The sequence below is a fragment of the Littorina saxatilis genome, unplaced genomic scaffold (assembly GCF_037325665.1).
Source record: "Littorina saxatilis isolate snail1 unplaced genomic scaffold, US_GU_Lsax_2.0 scaffold_119, whole genome shotgun sequence".
In the NCBI taxonomy this organism is placed as follows: domain Eukaryota; kingdom Metazoa; phylum Mollusca; class Gastropoda; order Littorinimorpha; family Littorinidae; genus Littorina; species Littorina saxatilis.
Window position 1 is genome coordinate 110,254 of NW_027127891.1, and position 23,757 is coordinate 134,010.

General features: G+C 45.2%; 1 protein-coding gene and 1 long non-coding RNA gene across 2 annotated transcripts in view; one reads left to right on the plus strand and one right to left on the minus strand.

Annotated features, from left to right (window-relative positions):
* The window catches only part of LOC138956242 (uncharacterized), a 173,472-nt gene that overhangs the window by 45,688 nt on the left and 104,027 nt on the right, over positions 1 to 23,757 (minus strand). The gene's annotated exons all lie outside the window — the stretch shown is intronic.
* LOC138956246 (uncharacterized) overlaps positions 1 to 23,757 on the plus strand; it is an 87,922-nt gene that overhangs the window by 17,799 nt on the left and 46,366 nt on the right. The window lies entirely within an intron of this gene.

A 23,757-nucleotide genomic window follows, 5' to 3' on the forward strand; every position in this document is an offset into this window, starting at 1 on the left:
CGCACCTGGCCCGGTTTGCTCAATAAAGCACCACAAGTATGCTAAATAATTAATTAAACATGATTAAATTGGCGACTGCTCTCCACCATTTGAAGATTAAAATTGGCCGTCATAGACTGGTTTTCTATGGAAAGCCGTTTGTCTCATAACTATTACAGCTGTAATTTGAAATAAATACAGCTGTATTTAATCATAAATACAGCTGTATTTAAAAATAATTACACCTGTATTTAAAAATAAGTGTGAGTTTAGAGGGAGCGGTTAGCGACAATAAACTCTATTTAAACGAGACAGATATGCGGGAAAGGGGGGGGGGGTGTAGAGGTAATGCAGGGGGAAGTGATAGCAAGTCCCGTGGGAACGAATGCGGGGAATGGAAGAGGGTTGGAGGGCAGAGGGTAGGTGATGAGTGAAGGAGAGCCATCTGGAATGAAACAATGGTAACCGATAAGGGGGAGTCCGAGAGAGAGCGAGTACCGAAGTCATTAGTAGCAGCGCGGCGGCCAGCAAGCAAGTTCAGCGACTTTTTCAGTCCTGCAAAACCATGGAGTTCAATTTTACTTCTTGGGCAACAAATCTGCCCCAACCTGTAATTGAGGTTCTGGAAAAAGAGGAGTTCACAAGCCTCAGTGCCTTGAAATATGCAGGAGAAAAGGACCTGGAAAGCCTTAAGTTAAAACGAGGCCACATAGTGGAATTAAAAGCGGCAGTGGCAGACCTGCAACAGAAGTACGGGGGAGGGCCGTTGCGTGCTGCCGACCAAGTGGCACCGCTCCAGGGTCTTCTTGGCAACATGGCCATACAGTCTGCTTCACCAGGTGAGACTTATTTACGAATTGTTGACTTCGTACCGGCTTCTATGGCGGTGGAGGAAGAGGTGACGCTCGGGGGAGGTGTCACGCTCAAGCTGGCCAACAAACCAAAGTTGGAGAAAGTATCCCCCTGCCACTGGATCGTGGCAAATGCTAAAATAATGGCAAAACTCATGAACACCGTGGACTTCGACCACGAAGCTTACCTCGGTTATACAGAGATGGTGGGCGAGCTCGGCGCAAGATTCTCCTGGCAGTCGGTGCTCCTTTACGATGACGAATACAGGAAGCGCCAGTCTACCAGCGGGTTTGCTTGGGGAACCCCCAACTCCCACCTGTCCACAGTGATTCTCCGTGAGCATGCCCAACAAGTTCCTGGCAACAAAAGCGGCAATGCCACGACGGGAAGCGGCGGTATTCGACGACCTGTGGGACCCAGTGGGAAGGAGGTGTGCCTGCAGTACACAAACAAAGGCACATGCCTCTACGGGTCCCGCTGCAGGTTCGAACACGTGTGTGACACGTGTGGAAAGGAGCACCCCGGCAAAGACCACCAGGCGACAGCAAACACCAATGCCTAGGATACAGCGCAGCGAACTGACAACACAACGGTAGGCCCCACCTATTCCAGCCCGTTCCCTCAATTAGATCCTCATAACTGTGCGTTTTTAGGAAATCATGCATCTATTAGTGCAAAATCTCAAATGTGGCACTCAGTGCTAGAGGGCGATTGTGACAGAGAATTTTTGTTAGACGGTATACAGCACGGTTTTCGTGTAACAGAAAAACATAAAACATGTGTGTTAGCGGCAGAACAAAGCAATCATAACTCAGCGTACGATCATCGTGACGTGGTAGAACAAGAACTGTTAGATCAAATAGCGAAAGGAAATTATATAATGGCAAGTAACAAGCCAACGGTGGTAAGCGCACTCGCCGCGATCCCCAAAGAAGATGGTAGCGTTAGGCTAATTCATGACGCCAGCAAACCAACAGGTAGGGCAATGAACGATTACTCCGTCCCTGAGTCGGTGAAGTTTCAAACAGTCTCTGATGCGTGCGCCTTAGCAAAGACAGATTATTGGTGTGCTAAAGTCGACTTGCAGTCCGCATATCGCTCAGTGTGCATCAGTCCGGATGATTATTGTGTAACGGGACTCAAGTGGCATTTCAAAGGTAAAAAGACACCGACTTATTTGTTTGACAGTCGACTTCCATTTGGTAGCAATGTTGGACCGTCACATTTCCATAGACTTTCACAGGCGATTCGCAGGTGCATGGCCAGGAGAGGCATGCCTGGTGTGTTAGCATATATAGATGATTTTCTTTTAGTAGCAGCAACAAAAGAGGAGTGCAACGACATGTTATTCTCTTTAATTAGATTATTGAGGGAACTAGGCTTCAACATTAGCTGGAAGAAGGTGGTGGGGCCCACCCAACGTATCACATTTCTTGGAGTCGACATCGACACGCGGAACAACACTCTGTCACTTGGAAGTGACAAACTGCAGCAACTGCGGCGGCGACTACTGCAATTTCAAGGAAAGAAGCGCGCGACAAAAACTCAGCTTCAAAGCATCGCGGGTTCTCTTAATTGGGCCTGTCAAGCTGTCAGAGGAGGAAAATTCTTTCTGCGGCGGATACTGGACACAATCAAACCCCTCCAGCAGCAGCGGCACAAAGCAAAGCTTTCTAGCGAATTCCAGAAAGATGTGCAATGGTGGCTTTCTTTTATGCATGTATTTAATGGAACAGTGTATTATTTCCACAATGCAAAACAGCATGTCCATGTGGACGCTTGTAATATTGCAGCAGGTGCCTTTTGGCAAGGCGACTGGCAGTACACCTACTTTGAAAAAGACATGCCGGCAGCGAACGATTTACACATAAACTTTAAAGAAGTATGTGCTGTGTTACAAGCTGTGACACGATGGGCACCGATGTGGTGCGGACAAGAAGTGATTGTGCATACTGATAGTACTGTGACAAAAGCGATTATCAATAAGGGCAGATCTACTAATCAGTATGTCAACAGTTTACTTCGGAAAATGGCATGGGAATGTGCTAAAGTAAACTGTAGCATTGCGGCGGTGCATGTGGCCGGTTGTGTAAACATTATGGCTGACACTATTTCACGTTTTCACGAGCCCAGGCGGCGCGAAGAATTAGTGCGGCTGTTGACTTTCTGGCACCGGGGGAGACCCCCCAACGTGAACCTGTGTGACCATATGTCTGACCAAGCCCTTGTGTTCCTTCTTTCCAGGTCAGGAATCCCGCTTAGGCGCTCAGCTGACAGCAGAGGTATTAGATTACAGGGCCAGCGCCTTCTCTGATAACACCAAGAAGACATATCGCACTCACCTCACTTCATATTTACGCTTCTGTGCGGAGATGGACATAATGCCTGTGCCTGTAAACGAGCAGACTGTTGCGCAATACGCAGCGTACTTAGCCAGACGCTTAAAACCGTCGTCCATTAAACAGTACATAAACATTATTCGCATCCTTCATCTGGAAAGTGGTTTGCCGCACCCCTTTAAAGACTCGTGGTATGTACAGACCACTCTTAAAGGCATTGAGAAATCTAAAGGGTGTGCTGTAAACAAGAAAACCCCAATCACTCCTGAACTACTACATATTATCAAGCGCCAGCTGAATTTTCTTTGTAAACAAGACATTGTGTTTTGGGCGGCGTGTTTGGTGCTTTTCTTCGGAGTTCTCCGAAAATCAAACTTGTTCCAGGACAACGGGAATTTTGATCCCGATAAGCAGCTTACACGAGATCGCGTGGTGATTTTGGGGACGGACAGTGTGTCAATAACTTTTCAATGGAGTAAGACAATTCAGCGTAAAGAACGCTCCGTGGAAATAAAGCTTCCTGCAATGCCTTCACATCCTTTATGTCCAGTGTCCGCAGTGACTGAGATGTTTCATGTGTTGGGACCGATGGGCCCCAAGGCGCAGGTTTTTCCGATCAAAGGATCTGATTTCAATAAGAGACTGCGTGTAACTGCTGCTGTTGCTGGAGGGAATTTCTCTAGTCACAGTTTCCGGCGGGGCGGCGCCGCGTGGGCGTTGAGTTGTGGCGTGCCGGGTGAAATCGTCAAGGTGATGGGGGACTGGAAAAGCACTGCTTACTTAGGCTACTTAGATCAGCTGCCGCCCAAGGTGATTGACTCGTATAGATTGCATATAGTCCGCAAAACCCCTTCAACTAGTACAACATAACACTTCTAACTATATAATACTTCTTCTTGAATTGGGCGGAATAACGAGTGTAACTTCCTATTTGGGATTTATCTCTGAACAATGTTATCTTTCATGGTCATTGTCAGATGGTATTTTTCTCTGAAGTAAACTGCCCTCGTTACTTGGCCCAAACAAATGAACCTCTTGGCTATACGTTGTTGGTACGGAAGCGTGAGTGTAAAATTGTGCGCGCGCGTGTGTGTGTGTGTGTGTGTGTGTGTGTGTGTGTGTGTGTTTGTCAGTGTATGTGTCTGCGCGTGTGACGATGTGTGTGTGTGTGTGTGTGTGTGTGTGTGTGTTAGTCAGTGACAGTTGCCTAGTGTTCGACAATTGCAGCTGGGGAGGGGGGGGGAGCATTAGTGAGTAGTTTAAGTGTGAGTTTAGAGGGAGCGGTTAGCGACAATAAACTCTATTTAAACGAGACAGATATGCGGGAAAGGGGGGGGGGGGGGTGTAGAGGTAATGCAGGGGGAAGTGATAGCAAGTCCCGTGGGAACGAATGCGAGGAATGGAAGAGGGTTGGAGGGCAGGGGGTAGGTGATGAGTGAAGGAGAGCCATCTGGAATGAAACAATGGTAACCGATAAGGGGGAGTCCGAGAGAGAGCGAGTACCGAAGTCATTAGTAGCAGCGCGGCGGCCAGCAAGCAAGTTCAGCGACTTTTTCAGTCCTGCAAACCCCCCATCCACCCCCCGGCATCCACCTCAGTATTAGTTTTGTTGACGGTTCGCTGCGTGCATTGTGTACCCCCTTTCGAGATGATTGCATATGCATATTTTGAATCAATTTCTTGCATAGTATAATCAAAATGAGGGCTATATATGTGTTAATTAGTAACTGATGTTGTTGAATTCATTGTCATTTTTTGACCGACTTGACAAAAGTGTCAAACTTTGTGAGGCAATTCGGTAGACCCTACTTATTAATTTTTTGCTAGGCCCCATTAAATTTGGCCAATGCAGCCCAGTCATGTGACGTCATCAATTTTTCCATAGCATTAATAGAGGAAAATACTGCATATACATGTCTAAGCAAGATGTTTTAAAAATGTACAGGCAATATGATCAATTCAATGAATAAATTCAGAAAAGGATACATTTCAAATATTATTTAATCAATAAACATTCATATTTTTGCGAGATATTTGTTTATGGTTTGACAAAACTCGAAAATAAGGCCCAAAAACCCATGTCGCGACATTGTACGTAACTTGCTTCCATAGTATCAATGAACATGACAATTAAATATTAATTTGTTTCTGAAATATTAGTGTTTACAACTGCTTATTCAGCCCCTTAAAGTTTTCAAAATTTAGGAAAACGTCTTTAAAGCAATTCTGGCATGTACATCGGCAACCGCAGCTGGTACGAGTATGTGGATAAGCTTCAGATGCTATTGGCAGTGTCGTCCAAAAAGGGAGCCAAGCCTTGCTGTCCTTGTCCAGAGTCTAGCCCCATCCCTCTCAGCTGGCTGGTTTTGTCATACAGGACAACTGTGAAGCGTTCCAGCAATTTGAAGTGGTGGGTGTTCAACTCCATGGCAACAAAAGGATTCTCTTCAATGTACCTAAAGGCCTCTGTTACTGCAGGATAACATTTCCATGCAGCCCATGCAGACAGTTTTCCTTTGCCAAAAAAGGCAGAGACCGTGTCGCAACCGGTGAAGCTGAGGAAAGTGGGGAGGGCTGTAGACTTTTCCTCTCCAAGGGCTAGAGCAATGGCATTGATGTGAAAGTACGTGAAATTCTTTCCTGTGCCGAAAGCAATCCAAATCTCTGCCGCTGGACACATTGCTTGAAGCTTGCGGAAATTTCCAATGTTGATGACGATGACGTCAGTGTCCACAGTGCGAACTAAGCAAGCACAGGGCCCAGTCTGCAGTGCATTTTGTAGATGCAGCAGTATCTTTGTGTCTGCTTCCTCATGATCATTGTCTGGCTTCAGTAAAGTAGACCCGATCCGATTTCCGATGTTCCAATGACCTCAAAATGCCGGGCATACATATGTTAAAGCGTAATTGGGCCATAGGTAGCGACGACTTTGTCTTTCCAAGTCTCGCGGAGTTCTTTTTGCGACTTTCATGGTAAGTTATTTCCTTGTTCGCTTCTTCAGGGGGGACTGTACGTCCGTGCTATTTGTCATTGCCGCAGCTTATTCCCCCATATACTCTGTCCGGTTGTTGTTGAATTTATACCATGCGTCCCAACAACTGTTGTCACTGGGGCTGTCCCAGGATTTAAAGGGTCAAGAGAACATTTGAGAGCGGCGATTGCGATTATAGGGCTACCTTCTACATGACTCCTACATCGGCACCATCGTCCTTCTCAGTATAGGCATGCTCAACAGCTTGGCAATCATGGTGGTCAGTATGCGCGGCACCATTCGTGACAGTCGGCCAAATTGCTGGAACGCTTCACAGTTGTCCTGTATGACAAAACCAGCCAGCTGGGCTCTGTTGATGAGGCCCGCAGAGAGCTGTTTTGCCACAGAGACAAGATGATGACGGAAGCCCTTCCTCCCACACAGGGAACATTATTACAGCATTCAAACCGTGCTGTCTATACCAGGCAAGCATTTGGACCACTGCTGACCAGGCCCAGCAGCAAGCACCATCTCCAGAGGGATGGGGCTGGACTCTGGACAAGGACAGCAAGGCTTGGCTCCCTTTTTGGACGACACTGCCAATAGCATCTGAAGCTTGCAGCCAACTAGTCAAATGTGCATGCAAGGGTGCAAGAGGATGTGGCACCACATGTGGTTGCAGGAAAGCTGGATGGCAATGCACAAGATGGTGCAAGTGCAGCTGTGACAAATAGATCAATGGATATCCACATACTCGTTCCAGCTGCGGTTGCCGATGTACATGCCAGAATTGCTTTAAAGACGTTTTCCTAAATGTTGAAAACTTTAGGGGCTGAATAAGCAGTTATAAACACTAATATTTCTGAAACAAATTAATGTTTAATTGTCATGTTCATTGATACTATGGAAGCAAGTTACGTACAATGTCGCGACATGATGTTTTTGGCCTTATTTTCGAGTTTTATCAAACCATAAACAAATATCTCGTAAAAATATTAATGTTTATTGATTAAAACATTATTTGAAATGTATCCTTTTCTGATTTTATTCATTGCATTGATCATATTGCCTTTACATTTTTAAAATATCTTGCTTAGACATGAAAATGCAGTATTTTCCTCTATTAATGCTATGGAAAAATTGATGACGTCACATGACTGGGCTGTATTGGCCAAATTTAATGGGGCCTAGCAAAAAATTAATAAGTAGGGTCTACAGAATTGCCTCACAAAGTTTGACACTTTTGCCAGATCTGTCCCCATCCCGTCAAAAAATCGACGTAAGCTGCCTAGCTATAAACTTTGTCTGTCTGTGCGTGCGTGCGTGCGTGCGTGCGTGCGTGCGTGTGTGTGTGATAGAAACTTTAACATTTCCGAGTCTATGGATAAAGCTCGCATAAGAAGATTACGTCTCGGTCAAAAGTGTTTGACGTGTGTGATAGAAACTATTTGAAGACGTCACATTATGACGTAAGAGGGTTAGACGTCACGCAAAGGAATTACTGAAAGTCTCGGTCATTGTTATTGTGAGCGGGCCGAGACTACTTGGCAGATCCAGGGTCTCGCTTTCTTGCACAGTTTCACCTATGCTTACTGTGTGTGTGTGTGTGTGTGTGTGTGTGTGTGTGTGTGTGTGTGTGTGTGTGTGTGTGTGTGTGTGTGTGTGTGTGTTACTGTGTGTATGTGTGACGGAGTGATTGAGTTTGTGTTACTGTTTGTCGATTTCTTACGTGAGCCTTGAAGGCTTTGCCTCTTGTTTTTTTTAAATTTTTTTTTATGAATAGATATGTATGTTAACATTTGTTTCTTTGTGTGTGTGTGTGTGGATTTATCTCTGAACAATGTTATCTTTCATGGTCATTGTCAGATGGTATTTTTCTCTGAAGTAAACTGCCCTCGTTACTTGGCCCAAACCAATGAACCTCTTGGCTATCCGTTGTTGGTACGGAAGCGTGAGTGAAAAAAATTGCGCGCGCGCGCGCGTGTGTGTGTGTGTGTGTGTGTGTGTGTGTGTGTGTGTATGTCAGTGTATGTGTCTGCGCGTGTGACGATGTGTGTGTGTGTGTGTGTGTGTGTGTGTGTGTGTGTGTGTGTGTGTGTGTTAGTCAGTGACAGTTGCCTAGTGTTCGACAATTGCAGCTGGGGAGGGGGGGGAGCATTAGTGAGTAGTTTAAATACAGCTGTATTTATTTTTAGATACAGGTGTAATTATTTTTAAATACACCTGTATTTATCATTAAATACACCTGTATTTAATAAATACAGCTGTAACAAATTAAAACTTGAATCGGAAAATGTACGACTTGCAAAGCGACAATCTCGTAGAGATACTGCTTCCGGTTCGCGCCATTCACCTTCCAAAATAGCGACGCCACTGGAGGGAACATTTTTGGATCAGACCCGCCACAAGGTGAACCATTGCATCAATTTGTTGCAGTCTGGTAATGAGCCAGAAGAAGTTTTAAGAAGGTAAGCAACGTTTTGTTTGCTTGTTCATTTGTGATTTAATAGAAGAAACAATGCGTGGTCTTCTAATGTAATCAGGGGCTCACATCCACATCATGATCATCATGTCAGACATCAGACATTAGATGTTTGAAATTGATGGGTTGTTGACAGACCAGCTTTTTTGTCTGTCCGAGGGGGAGCATATCGTCTTTTGTTTCATATTTATTGACCAAGGCCGAAGGCCGCGGTCAATAAATATGAAACAAAAATCGATATGCCCCCCCGAGGACAGACAAAAAAGCTGGTCTGACAACAAACCAACATCGTTTTTGACTTTGTCATCATTTTGGTAGTGAGAAAACAAGTGCACAATCAACCCAGGGAGCCATGCTTTGAAACACGGGTACCGTGCGGATAACCACACGGGTCCCGGTTTGATAACCACTGGCAATCAAAGATGGCGTGTGAAAGCAACTTTCTGTGTTTTTGAGTTCATTAAATGTTGGGATGAATATGTCAGGTTTGAGGATGCACATTTCTGTAGGTTCATCTCGGTATTCCACCCCCTCGGCTGTTGTAAATATTAAGCTGAGCATGGTGATCGAATGTGGAAGCTACGTTTGGTCAAAGGTCACAGAAGATTTGCGTTGTGCAGCGAAGGAAAGAATCGCGATCTTGTTTCCGAATCGGTACCTCTTTGTTTTTCATTAGACCTGTCATTCTGCTTGCTCGGCTTTGTTAGATGTTTGCATATCGTGTTGCTATTTTCTTTGCTTTTATTATTGTTTCTTACTTGTGCTTCGTTTATCGATACAACGCAAGTAATAAAAGTGTTTGGCAATTTTCAGGGAAAATGGAATGCTACAACGCATGGTGTATTCCAGGATATCTGATCAAGAGTTGGATGCGTTGGTGGAACCAATTACTGCTTCCAACAAGCTTACTGGGTCCTTAATGATACAAGCTCGTCTGAAAGGACAGGGGACAGTACTTCAGGTAACTCTTCTGTGCTGAATATTAGAATAGTAAAGCTTCAAAAAGGAATTTTAAACTGTTGAAAAACAACTGAGAAATGAACCAATGTTTCACAGCCACAGATTCTGATTTTAAAGTTAAGTAATACCGTTTTTTATTTACACATTCAGTGCAGGTATGGGAAATGTTCGCGAAAAAGAAATTTATGTGGAGAAATGGTTTGGCAATTTTTTGTTGCGTCTTCGTTTCGTACCGATCCAAAGAAAAAGCCAGCACGCTGATTGACGAGTGACGTCATGGCGTCACCCAACCTCGATGTACCGACACAAAATTTGTTTAGAATCGCGGTCCTGGGGCATTCGTTTGCTCGCAGATTCGGGGAATTCCTCAAGAGTGACACGCAGGTGTCGGCTAATTTGGGTTTCGGGACCTGTGAGATAGATGTGTTTGGAAGGGGAGGGTGGAAAGTCAATGATTTGGCAAAATATGTAGGTCAGACGCTGGTTTCTGTAGAGACACCGGAGCTTCTGGTTTTGATGATCGGCGACAACGATGTTGCCCGTGATAGATCGCCGGAGGAGATTTCCTCACATATTCTGGCATGTGTATCGTTGATACAGGGTGCCAGGGTGGGGGTCGCCAACGTTGTACTTTGCCAACTCATGCCACGTTTTGAATCTCGCAGGTATCGTTTCGATCCATCATACAACGCCGCAGCTATGGAGGTCAATGCGTTGCTTCGGCAGGGCACTGTGGACTCCCCTAGAGTTGTATTTTGGGACCATGATTGTATGTTTTCCGCAGGAAAACAGTTTACGTTACCTGAATTTGCAGCGTCTTTTCCTGGGTGATGGTGTGCATCTAGCAACGTCAGGACAGGCCAGGTTGTACAAGTCCCTTCGTCAGGCGATCACACACAGTCGGTTTTTGTGTGATTAAATAATGTTGTAGCCGGGTCAGGTTGCATTGTGCGTTTTGACTGATCAGCTTACAAAGCACGGGTATAGGAACAGGGAACATTTTCTTTCTTGTTTGATGCGGGTGGGTGGCATTATAAATCGAAGGCTCTAAATGGGGTCAACCAGATCGGTAGATGGGAAGTAACTCGAGTTTATGACAGGCTCGTTGTGGATGATGTCCCTTGTCTAAAAACCAGTTCAAGGTGGAATGGTTCTTCGATCAACACGATTGTTGAGTGTTCTGTCAAATCAAGATATCGTGACATGTTTCAACAGTATGTTTCTGTGTTGGTGGATAGTATGGATCAGTGTTTTTCCAGAGTACTTGGAAATAATTTTCAGGTGAGATTCTGATGAACATGTTGGTGTTACGATGCCTTTTCATGTGAGCGTTTGTCAATTCAGTCTCAGAGAATCAGAATATTGGTTCCTGTGAAGGTACTGTATGTCGATTACCTGGTAGGTGGGTGTTTGTCTTTTCAGTGAATCAGGAAATATTGGTTCTTGTGGAGGTACTGTTATGTCGATCACCTGTCATTGTGCCCAGGAGATTCCAAAGTTATGTTGGTTGGGGTACTGTGGGCTAGGTAATATTTCATGTGTTGTTTGACTTGCAGAGAATCGGGAAATTCCTGTGGAGGTACTTGTAATATGATTGCCTACACTACGATCGAGTATACGAAACCATAACAAAAGTAAACTTAAATGTCGCATAGCTCTGTATCGTATAATGTACGCGCATGCGCTATGCCTTCCTACGCTTGCGGCTTCCCTGAACAAACCACTGAAAACATGAACAACATGTTTTGCCTTTGTGGCAACAAATAACATTATATGGTGGCAACGGAAAAGGTAACAAGCAGCAGATCCAGTCCCCGTGAGTGTGCCTCTAGTTAGAAGCCTACAATCGGACTTTTTTGGGCTGAATACACTGTTGTGTTGTTAGTAATAGCCTCTTCGCTCGAGCACGTGTTCGCGACCGTTACACAGTGTTACGGTTAGGAAAAGTCGTTTCCAATCATGTCTTCAAAACAAGTTCCCGAGATGGTATGGGACAGTGAAAACGTCGCAGAGTCTTTCACAATGTTCAAGCAAAGACTAGAACTGTATTTTATCACAAAGAAGGTGCCAAAAGAGAATGAGGTTGCCCACATACTCCTCCAAATTGGCGAAAAAGGCCTTCGCATGTACAATGCTATGACCCTCACAGATGAAGAAAAGAAGAGCTCCAAGATTGTTTTCCAAAAATTGAGTGAACAAATCGAGCCAGCTGAACACTTTCGTGTGAGCAGGCTCAAACTCATGAGCATGAGGCAGGCCAAATCAGAGTCACTCGATGATTTTGTGACAAGGGCGCAGCTCCAGGCACAGAAGTGTGTTTTTGACGCTGCAGCAGAATTGGAGGAGAGACTGATAGAATTGATCATCTCGAGCACACCCATTGAAGAATTCCAAAGGAAACTCCTGGAACAAGAGAAGGGTGTCAAGTTGGCTGATGTGGTAAAGATGGGTCGCACGTTCGAGTCTACTGCATCACATGTAGAGCAGCTGTACAAACAATGGCCGGCTCTGCCAGTATCAGTACCATTAAGTCTAACAACCGTCCCCCTCAAGCCCATCCTACCTGCAGAAACTGTGGCGGACGACACAAACCACGAGAATGCCCAGCCCATGGTGTTACCTGCCATGCCTGCGGCAAAAATAATCACTTTGCCAAAGTTTGCCGTTCCGAGCAACACCAGTCTCCACGCATCCCTTCACATGGACGCGGGCAACGACGTGGCGGATCAAGCAGCCGCGGTGGAGGACATCACCGGAGGTCAGAAGCGAAAATCAAGGCGATGCAGGCGGAAATCGACGAAGAGAACTTCGACGAACTAACTTTTAGTCCGGTCGTCATCTCTTCAGTCTCTTCAACGCCCCAACAACGTGACGAAGCATTCGTCAGACTCAAAACACAACTTCCACGTAGAGCCGGACAACACAACGTCATCGTCAATGTCGACACAGGTGCACAGGGGAACACACTGCCCCTGCGCATGTTTAGAGACATGTTCCCTGATCTACTGACAAAGGAGGGGACACCTATCAACAAGATCTTGAAAGAGAAAGGCGGCACGAAGCTGACTGCCTATAACGGCACAGACATTTCCTGCCTTGGCAAGATTACGTTTCCCTGTCGCTACAGAGGCGAGTGGCAGGAAACGGGGTTCTACATTGTAGATGTAGAGGGACCAGCTGTCAAACTGGCAAGATGCCTGGTCCTGTCAAACTTGTGGTAGATCCAGACGTCCCGCCACACATTGACGCACCAAGAAAAACTCCGATCGCTCTCAGAGACGCGATCAAAGAAGAGCTCGACAGCATGGTGGAAAGTGGTGTGATCAGAAAGGTGACAGAGCCGACGGACTGGGTGTCCAGTCTCGCCTACTCCAAGAAGCGGTCGGGAAAGCTTAGAATCTGCCTTGACCCCCGTCATCTCAACCTCGCACTGAAACGCCCACACCACAAGATTCCGACCATTGAAGAGCTGACGCATCAGTTCTGTGGAAGTCGCTACTTTTCCAAGCTAGACGCCAAGAGTGGCTACTGGTCAGTTCAGCTCGACGAAGAAAGCCAGCTCTTGACGACGTTCCAGACTCCCTATGGCAGATATTGCTTCTCCAGACTTCCATTTGGTCTCAAGGTCAGCCAAGATATTTTCCAGCTTAAAATGGATCAGATCCTTGAAAACGTGAAAGGAGCCACCGGCATCTCAGACGATGTTGTAGTCTACGGCAAGACAGAAGAAGAGCACGACGAAAGCCTGTGCAACCTCATGAAAGCCGCAGCAGAGAATGGATTGGTTTTCAACTCGGAGAAGTGTACCATCAAGACGCAGTCCATCACATTTTTTGGCGCAACATACACTCCGGAAGGCGTGCATCCTGATCCTGACAAGGTCAACGACCTGAAAGCCATGCCAGCGCCGACGTCCAAAAAGGAACTGCAAGAGTTCCTTGGATTTGTGACATACATGTCGCCATTCATCAACAACCTGGCCGAGAAAGCAGCTGCACTCAGAGAACTCATCAAGAAAGACTCAGTATTCATCTGGGGTGAACACCATCAAAAGTGCTTCCAGGCCCTAAAGGATGCAGTCTCAGAGGATGCCACGCTGGTCTACTTTGACACAAGTGCTACACCAACACTGGAGACAGACGCCAGCATCAAGGGTCTTGGCGTAACACTGCTCCAGCAGGGAAAGCCGATAGCATATGCATCAAAGACGCTGACGGACGCTGAAACGCGATACGCCTGTATTGAGCGAGAACTTTTGGCCATCGTCTACGGGGTTGAACGATTTCACACCTACCTATACGGTCAAAAATTCCTCGTCAAAACGGATCACAAACCACTGGTTATGATCCTCAACAAACCTCTCGTCAGAGCACCCCCAAGTCTGCAGCGAATGCTCCTCAGACTACAGCAGTATGATTTTACAATCGAATATAAACCCGGCAAGGACATGACAGTAGCAGACACACTGTCCAGACTGCCGAGCCCTGGCAACGTCAAGACCATTGATCTCGACCTCACTGTTGGCCAGGTCAGATTCAGCACGGAGAGAACCAAGTCACTCCAAGAGGAAACCAAACATGACCCGACTCTGAGCAAGCTTATCCCAACAATCATCAACGGATGGCCAGACACCATACAAGAAGTCCCCGAACCGATTCGCAGATTTTGGTCATTCCGAGACGAACTTTCTGTGGAGGACGGAATTGTACTCAAAGGTGATCGTGTGGTCATTCCGCTAAACCTCCAGCAAGAGATGCTGAGACAACTGCACGCAGCCCACCAAGGGATAGAGAAGACCAGACTAAGGGCACGAGCCTCGGTGTACTGGCAAGGTATCTCGAAGGACATCGAAAAACTGACATCTCAATGCCCCATCTGCCAGGAGCACCAAAAGAACCAAGTGCCGGAAACACTCAATCCTCATGAGATTCCGACACAGCCCTGGGAAGTCTTGGGTGTAGACTTCTTTGCAGTGGACAACACCCAACACATCCTCGTCGCTGATTATTACAGCAAGTTCTTTGTCTGCAGGAAACTCCCAAACGACTACACCTGCAAGACCACCATCGCAGTGATGAAGCAGATATTTGCCGAGCACGGAATTCCCAAAACGCTCAAATCGGACAACGGGCCCCAGTTTTCGGCAAAAGCATTTCAAGAGTTCGCCAAGGAGTGGTGTTTTGACCATGTCACTTCTTCCCCCATCTACCCCAAGTCAAATGGCTTCATTGAGAGACAGGTGCAGACAGTAAAGCAAGCTCTCATCAAGGCAAAACAGGACGGCAGTGACCCTGACCTTACCCTATTGTGCCTTCGCACAACTCCAGTTTCCCCCAAAATTCCTAGTCCCTCAGAGCTGATCACCGGAAGAAAACCTCGTGGAAATCTTCCTACTCGACACACCGGAAATCCAACCGACGACCTCATTCGCGAAAGACTACAGCACCGCCAAGACAACCAGAAGTCATACCACGACACCAAGGCTAAGGACTTGCCACAACTGACCCCAGGCCAGCACGTCAGATTCCAAGACCAACCTTCAAGCAAATGGAAGGAAGCGGTGGTCAAAGAGAAATGTCAGGAACCAAGGTCATACCTGATAGAAACACCAACCGGAAGAATAATGAGAAGAAACAGAGTCAACATCAGAAACTCGCCACAGCAACAATTAACTGAAAACACAGACTTGCCGGTTGCTGATAAAACTCCGACTCCAGTCAACACTTCAGTCAACACTCCAGCCAACACCCCAGTCAGAGCCCCAGTAAATAACACAGCATCTCCAACTGTCAACAACCCAGCTGCACCCTCACCAGCAGCAGCACCAGAGCCATCTGCTGTGTTCACTCGTAGTGGTAGAAAGATCAACCAACCTGTTAGATATAAAGAATAAACCAATGGCCTTTTGTCTAGTATCTGCCAAAGTATGAGCAGTTGTATCTTTTTTAGTTTTCTTTTCTGTTTCCTGCCGAGTGAGCAGTTGTGTTTAAAGTTGGTAGAAGCATTAGTATGCTTTTAGTTGTGAAATTCATGGCCTGTTATAGGTGAACAGCATGTGTATGTAGGCTGTCACACCTGTATGTAAGTAACCGTGTAGCAGGTTACACATTATAGTGCATAGCAGCTGGATATTCCATATCTCTTTGTTATCTGACCACAGCCAGCTGAACAATCCAAAGACAGTTCCAGAAGATGTCATCATATGTGCCAAAGACAATTTTAGTCAAATCGTGTTTCCAGCATTTTTACCTGAAGCTTCTTCTTCTTGGCGTTCGCAGAGGTTACACAATCAGTCCAGTACTGGTGATAAATGTTGTCGTTTTCTCCAACTCCTATCGACTGCCGTATAGTTTGGTCTGCAAGGGAGTTGGTGACGGCCACACTTCTTTTCGTTCCTCATCTAGTAAGGGACATCGCTGTAAGATGTGTTCCGCTGTTTGGTCTTCTTGACCGCAGGCACAGGTTGGTGATGGCGCCAGCTTGAACTTTCGGTTCATGTGAGCATTGAGCCTGTTGTGGCCAGTACGCAGCCTGATGAGGTTGACTTGCTGCTCTCTGGACATTGTGTGGTAGTCATCTCTGTTTGTCCTTGGCCTCATCAATGCCTTGATGATTGTCTTCTGCTCACTAAAGCTGACACTGTTTTCAGGTTGGTTTTCCACGGCTCCTTCTTTCGCCAGCTCATCTGCCCTTTCATTTCCTGGTATCCCACAGTGTGCTGGTATCCACTGGAGGACAACTCTTCTGGTTTGTCTGACCATCTGTAATGCTTTGGCCAGCTGTGGGAGTTTGTCGTTCTCTAGGGCCTGAAGGACTGAAAGGGCATCCGAGAGGAAGACAACTTGGTAGCAAGGGTCTGCGGAGTCCTGAACCAAGGAGGCGGCCTGCATGAGAGCTTCTGCTTCTGCTTTATAGTTTGTGCAGTGTTTGCCAGTGGCAACGCTGGATGTAGCTGTATGTCCCCCAGGGAACTGGATGAGAATGCCTGCACCTCCATTGAGCACGGCGTTAGTTGCTGATCCATCGGTGTATACATGGATCCACGCCTCTTTTGGGTACTGTTCGTCGATCCGGGCTAAGGTGAGTGCCTGTCGAGCTGTGTCATTCTGATCTTCTCCTGAGGTAACATGTGGAACACTGGTGCAGATCTGGATGCCTGGTTTCTCTGTTGCCTTGGGGGTTTCCTCTTCTTCTTGAGTCAGAGGTAGAGTGTTCTGTGGGAGGACTTCCCTGTACTGTCGAGAAAGTCTCTTGCTCTCGTGTACAAAACTGCTCCGTTTGAGCCGGTTCTTGGTGAGGTTGCTCAGTCTGTGCTTCATGGGGTGGTCGGGTAGGCACTTGAGCTTCTCGGCCTGTACCATAGTCTTGGCTTCTCTTCTCTGACAGAGGGGTTGGATGGTGGTAAGCTTCTCCATTTCCTTGATGGGCGTGGATTTCATTGCACCAGTGATGAGTCGGAGGGCCTGGATTTGCACACGGTCAAGGGTCTGCAGGTTTGTCTTGGCTGAGGTTGACCACGCTGTGGAGCCGTACTCGAGGTGGGGTCTGATTGTTCCCTGGTATACTGTCTTCAGTATCTTCTCGTTCGCTCCCCAGGTGGTACCTGCCAGCTTCCTGAGTATGGCTAGCTTGCGCCGGGCCTTCGTCTCTGCCTGTGCAATGTGTGGTTTCCAGGTCTGCCGTCTATCAAAGGTGACACCAAGGTACGTTGCTTCTTCATCCTCTCTCAGAGGAGTTCCACCAAGCCTAATGGTTCCGGCTTTCTGCTTTGGCGACAGTGTGAATAGGGTTGTGGAGGATTTGAAGCAACTATGTAATGTTAATAATACAAACTTGTAACATGAACACTCCAAAGCTGAAAACAGACTCAGAAATGTTCAACAATATTGTGTGCTCTTGATGTATGAACATTGAAATAGGAAAGACATTTGTTTGAAACAATCCAGCATAACTCCCTGTATGGAATTTTTATCTTGGAAAGGGAGATGTAATATGATTGCCTACACTACGATCGAGTATACGAAACCATAACAAAAGTAAACCTAAATGTCGCATAGCTCTGTATCGTATAAGGTACGCGCATGCGCTATGCCTTCCTACGCTTGCGGCTTCCTGAATAAACCACTGAAAACATGAACAACATGTTTTGCCTTTGTGGCAACAAATAACATTATAGTACTGTCGTCACTTGTGTTGGCTGGTGCCTCACAGACCTTGCAGAGAATCAGAATATTGGTTCCTGTGGAGGTACTGTATATTGATTACCTGTTTTGTGCCCAGGAGATTCCAAAGTTATGTTGGTTGTGGTACTGTTGGCCAGGTAATATTTCATGTGTTGTTTGACTTGCAGAGAATCGGGAAATTCCTGTGGAGGTACTGTTGTCACTTGTGTTGGCTGGTGCCTCACAGACATTGCAGAGAATCAGAATATTTGTTCCTGTGGAGGTACTGTATGTCGATTACCTGTTAGGTGGGTGTTTGTCATTTCAGTGAATCAGGAAATATTGGTTCTTGTGAAGGTACTGTTTTGTCGATCACCTGTCATTGTGCCCAGGAGATTCCAAAGTTATGTTGGTTGTGGTACTGTGGGCCAGGTAATATTTCATGTGTTGTTTGACTTGCAGAGAATCAGGAAATTCTTGTGGAGGTACTGTTGTCACTTGTGTTGGCTGGTGCCTCACAGACATTGCAGAGAATCAGAATATTTGTTCCTGTGGAGGTACTGTATGTCGATTACCTGTTAGGTGGGTGTTTGTCATTTCAGTGAATCAGGAAATATTGGTTCTTGTGAAGGTACTGTTTTGTCGATCACCTGTCATTGTGCCCAGGAGATTCCAAAGTTATGTTGGTTGTGGTACTGTGGGCTAGGTAATATTTCATGCGTTGTTTGACTTTGCAGAGAATCGGGAAATGTTTTTCCTGTGGAGGTACTGTTGTCACTTGTGTTGGCTGGTGCCTCACAGATTACAAACACTATTTTGGTTAAAGTACATGTACCGTGGGCTAGGTAATATTTCATGGTGGGGCTGATTTTTCAGAGAATCAGAAAACATGGTTCGCTGTTGTTCTTTTTGTCAAATTAAGCTATAGGGCCTCAGAGATTCCAACATTAGTTAGTATGTGGATTTGTTAGCCAGGTATTAATTATTATGTTGGTGTGTGACAGTTCAGAGAACCATGATGTAATTTCCTGTTGGTGTTCTGTTTGTCATAAATGTATTGAGCCTCAGAGATTCCAAACTCGTTTGGTGGGGGTACTGGGTGCCAGGATTTGAGTTTGACACAGAAAACACAATTGGTTTGAAGTACTTTGGGCCAGATTTTAATCAATTTCTTTGGTTTGTATTTCAGACTCCCAAAATCTGGTGACAACTTCAGAAGTATGGGATATTAAACACCTTTTACAGGCTGAACAGTGAAGGAGTTGTTAACTCCTGCAAGGAGCAGCAGACGAGTTCAAGGCTTATGTGTAATTCTCAGTAATCTGACAAATAAGGCTGTGTTCACATATCCTGTTGTTTATGCACAGGAATATGCCTCCCAAGAGGGCAGCGTCAAGGCGGGTAGCCGAAGTGACCCGAGCCGCTGCAGGTCGGCCGAGGGCCAGCAACCAGACAGCCTCGCAGCGACAACCCGGTGGGTTTGAGTCAGCCACAGCAGGAGGGGAAGAAAGCGCCACTGCTTTGGCCGCGGTATTGGCTGAGCTACGCAGGCTGGGGGAGCGGCAAGAGACCTGCCAAGTGGCCATTGTCTCGCTCCAGAAAGACAACCAACGTCTGCAAGAAGCTGTTTCGGGTGATCGTGAGGCCATCGCCTCAACATCGGGATCGATGACAACCAGTACCAGCAATTCTACCCTGTCTGGCTCGGTTGCCAACCTGGTCAACACAATCACAGGTGAGGCGGCCGCCCAATTGGTGCCTGTTGTTTTGTTCGTCGAGGATAAAGTTAAACGCAGGATCTGGGGCCCGGGGCGTCAATCCACAATGACCACTGAAAAGTTTCAAATGGAAGCGTGTCAATGTTAATTGTAATTCAACCTGACAATGATCTCTTTCCTGCGTTCATGCGGTTGCAAACAGACCAGAATTGGTTGTTCTGTTCACATAGTACTTTGAGTTCACTTACATGCAAGGGTGATGCACAGTATTCCTATGGAGAGAACTTCATACTTGATTTTATTTTTCGTTCTAATGCTTGTGCCAAATAGTCAACAACAACCCTTCAAGTCTAAAAAACCCCACTTGATATCATTTAATTCATAATTCAAAGATCTATGTAATGATAGTGGCATGTGAAATCTACTAGGGAATACAAATTTTAGTTTGGAATACATGATTCAATTTATGATTTGTGATAATAAAGAAATGAGATCACATCTTTAAGTGTACTTCGATTAACTGAAGATATTCAATTGTTTACTTCAATGTGGGAGGTGTGCAATGTGTAAATACACATCAACTCAGTCAGTAAGATTTATGTGCAGGTGTATGATGCAGAGCTGTCAGCCCTTATGAAGCTTCATGTGTAGCAATCTTGAATTTATAGTATCTTTAAGTATTGCATCATCTTATAATCCACTGCACCTACATGTTTATATGTCAAGACACAAATGTTGCAATAACTGTGTTCAGACAAGGAAACAGCAGCAGGAACAAATGAACATTGTAGAGTGTCTGTATAACGAAGTAGCATTTTCTGTTTTACAAGTAGCATGCTACATCGAAAGCGTAATAGTCTGCAGCTCTAATTGGGCCACTAATGCGGCATGGTGCTTTTGGATTCCACAAGTTATTTTGCATGTTGTTTTTAAGGCAAATATGTCAGAAGCTCCTAAAGAACTTTAGTGGGTAAGCCTGTGACATTGTTGTCCACATAGAGAATACTATATGGTTTCCTATGAAATACCAGTTTTACACAAGTTGTGCTTTTAAATATTAAACTGCGAACAATATTTCAAAACACTAGTGTAAAACTGGTATCAAACAGGAAGCCATGTAGTATTCTGTTTATCTTACATACAGGGTTCGTACAGGTCATGGAAAACCTGGAAAGTCATGGAATTTGATTTTTAATTTTCCAGGCCTGGAAAGTCATGGAATTTCAATTCAAGTCATGGAATTTCAATTCAAGTCATGGAAAGTCATGGAATTTAACATAAATAAGAAAGAAAAAAAATTAACCTTTAGCACGCCAGCTTTCTTTCGAGTTGTTTCTTGACAACAAAAAGTATGCGGAATTGGAACGAATTACCAAGGAAGATCTTCGCAATGAACTGTGTATCGCGGTGAAAAAAATGACAGTTCGTCAAGTCACAGTGTTAGTGACGGTTATGAAACGGAATTTACGAAAGTGCAGATGGATACAAACAGTGGCTGGTCCAGTTTAGTGAAATGACAGGACCAGCAAACATTACCGATAATCTGACTGCGTAGCAAATGCTTGACTTGCTTGTCGAAGAGACACTGCGTAGAAACTGACTCAAATTCAGTGCAAAGCATGCCAGTGTCAAAACTGGCAGTGACAAGACGTAAAAAGTTTGCGTGTTCGGAAATGGCGACCTGTGGATCTAGTCATGGAAAATGTTATTGAGGCTCATGGAAAGTCATGGAACAGTCATGGAATTTTGTTTCTAAAAACCAGTGGGGACCCTGTACATACTGTTGCATGTTCATTGCTGTAAATGTCCCTTTGTCAAAGCGCCCAGATTGAAGAAGCTTAAAAATTGAACCTGGATCTCTCCGAATGCTTCGTGTAATCTTTTATGTCAAAGCAAGGAAATGTCACTGGTGTGGTGTTTACGTTCTTAAAATTCTTCCGAGTGTTCAAAGAAGGACGCTTGTTTCGGTATTGGAGGCAGTGAAAAATCAGGTCCTTGTCAGACAAGACCTCTTTACACATGCAATGTAGAGTGAATGGTATTGTTATGACATGAGTGGTATGTCACGTTAGTGTAATAAATTGTATTCTTACACGCTCCACAAAGGCACAGAGTACGGGGAGCCATCCAGCGGGTTGATCCTGGTGGAGTAGCTGTCAGAGCTTTGGCGTTGAGGCCCACGAGACGTCGTCTGTACCAAGTATCAGGACCAAACGCTCTCTGGCATCTAGACGGATACCACAAGTTGATATCGTGAGTACAGCTACAAATACATACACTGGGCACAAAAAAATCCTTTTTCAAAATTTGGTGACTGTTGAGTGTGTCCGGTGGTGGGGAGGATGTTGGGGGTTTTGCCAGTTTGAACATGGAATTTGAGTGGATTGATACAGGTGGCATAAGGAATTCTCTTAAACATTATTTTATGACGCTGGAATCTTTCTTTTAAGACCTACATAACCCTGAGATAATAAGGTCTTATAATGGGGGTAAACTTACAGAGGTTATGAGCAGAATATCTTAGAGAACAGCATACCTGCCAATTGCTACGATTTTTGGCGCAGCATGCTCCGATTTTGCAGTAATTGCTACGCTGCTACTCTAAGCCCTGAGCTGCTACGCTAAAAAAAAAAAAAATGACAAGCGTGCAAAATGTTCACTTATTGCTCGACAATCAACAATGAACATTGCATAACTAGTCGAGTACCGATGGCTGGGAACCACTCCGTTATGACTCGATATTGTCCACGTGACTTGCTTAGCAAATCGTGAATTTTATTGCAAGCATTCGCATTTCCGGTGACTCTATGCGCCAATTGTGAATTTGATTAGAATATGCAATGCACTTGTTAAGTTGTAAGCTGTGCACAGTGACGGTGTTAGAAGTGTAAACTGGAGGGAGACATGATAAAAACGGAGGAAACGTAAGGGTGGTGAAGATTATGGTGCAAGTTCCACGCCGATGCGGGCAAATCATTTTCAACGATTTTTGCCGAAGAATTCGACAGACTTTGCGTGTATAGGTAATAATACCTGCTATTCCGACTTGGTTGTGTGACAGACGTTTTCTTCCACACGAGATTACGTTGATTGTCTAAATCTACTTTTTGACGGAAGTGACCGAACAACTGTGAATGACGTCTCGGTATATGGGAATGACGTCACAGTCATCGTCACAGTCTGTATCTTTTGAAGCATCGCATTCTTCATGACGTCTTTCTGTGTCTGCATCCGCAAAATGTTTGTTCATTCCGGAATCTTTGTCATCTATGTTCAGAACTCTGTCCTTATAGTGTCCGAGACTAACAGGCCTCCTGAGCGAGCCACTTTCCAAGGGAAGTTAAATTCGCGTATGGAAACAGTACTGTCGTCTGGGGTGCCGTTTTCAGTATTCTGAGCGTTGAAGAATTTGTAAAGAGAAGAAACGATAACAGCAGGAGAAATAAAAGTCGTGTGTGCATTTTATGTTTTTTTGGAGTGACGATTTTGAGTTTGAATCCGTTCTTGCCATGCTCCTAAAGCGTGTAACATACAATCTTGCATACGTTTGCTTTAGTAGTGGCAAAGAAGGAAAGCGTGTGACATTGAACTATGTTTAGACGGTTGTAATGTCGTAGAGCTCTCAGAATCTTACAAACGTTTTTGATGGCATTTTAAATGCGGGCTTGCGATTCAAATTTAAGATTATGCTAGTGCTACGCTTATAAACACCAATTGCAACTCTGACATTGGGTGAAAGTTCCAAAATGCTACTCTTTGGGCTTCACAGGGGTTGGCAGCTATGAAACAGGGTCTTGAAAATGTCTTGTTTGGGATCGTAAAAGGAAGGGCGTCTTCTAAGGGGTAGGTGGGTAACGAAGGTGAGTCGTGTGCAAGTATTTGCTTTTCTTTTCTTTTTTTGTGGTCATTTTCTGGATATGTAATGAAAGACTGGTCCATTGATGATTTCCGCACGGAATACAAAACATATTCTGGTTATACCTTACCATTTCTACTGGGTGGTTATTTAAATTTGGTTGCTTGGTGTTTTTTTGAACAATAAACACCCCTTCAAGTTAACAGAGAAATAAGCAGAGGGGGGAATACTTTTCGGTGAATACCAAGCTACCTAACAAATAACCACCCAGCAACCAGTCTGAATCCTCGATAGCTCATAGGTTGAGAAACCACACCCGGCTGTGTGGTCACTGCTTGGTGACTGAAAAGTTCTGAATGCTCAAATATTCGAAAGAGGAAAGAGCTCAAACATACTGCATTTACACAATCCATTTCAGGTTTCAACACACAGAATCCA